The sequence below is a fragment of the Parus major genome, chromosome 3 (genome assembly GCF_001522545.3).
Source record: "Parus major isolate Abel chromosome 3, Parus_major1.1, whole genome shotgun sequence".
Taxonomy (NCBI): Eukaryota; Metazoa; Chordata; class Aves; order Passeriformes; family Paridae; genus Parus; species Parus major.
This window is the reverse complement of record NC_031770.1, coordinates 110,940,621-110,941,133: the sequence shown is the minus strand read 5'-3', so window position 1 is coordinate 110,941,133 and position 513 is coordinate 110,940,621.

Here is a 513-nt window from a genome sequence, read left to right as displayed (position 1 = left end):
CACCCCCAGCTCTCCCAGCCTGGCTCCAGAGCAGAGGGGCTCCAGCCCTTGGAACATCTCTGTGGCCTCCTCTGGCTTTACTCCAACAGCTCCACGTCTTTCCTGTGCTGAGGATCCCAGAGAACCATTGTGAGCCATAACCCAATGTAAGACCATGGGTCCAGGTCCTGTCTGGCTCTGGTTTCACAGAGCAACCCCTGAGGATCCAGTGTCATTCGCTCAGTGAAGGCAGCTCAGCTCAGCAGGAATAATCAGCCACAGTCTGAACAATATCACAATTTATCCTCATTAGACCTCTCAGCTGCTCAACCACAGCCACCTATTGCAAAGACTGAAAACGAAACTATAATGCAAAGACTCAAAAAAAACCCCACCTCATTTAAATGGTCATGGTTGAAAACCCTTCCAGCTGTTATTTTAGTTCAAAATAAGGATTCTCTCAATGTTGTTTTGAAAAGGCAGATTTCAGCAAGGACGGAAAAAAAACCCCCAAATTCACAGCTGTAATCCTTT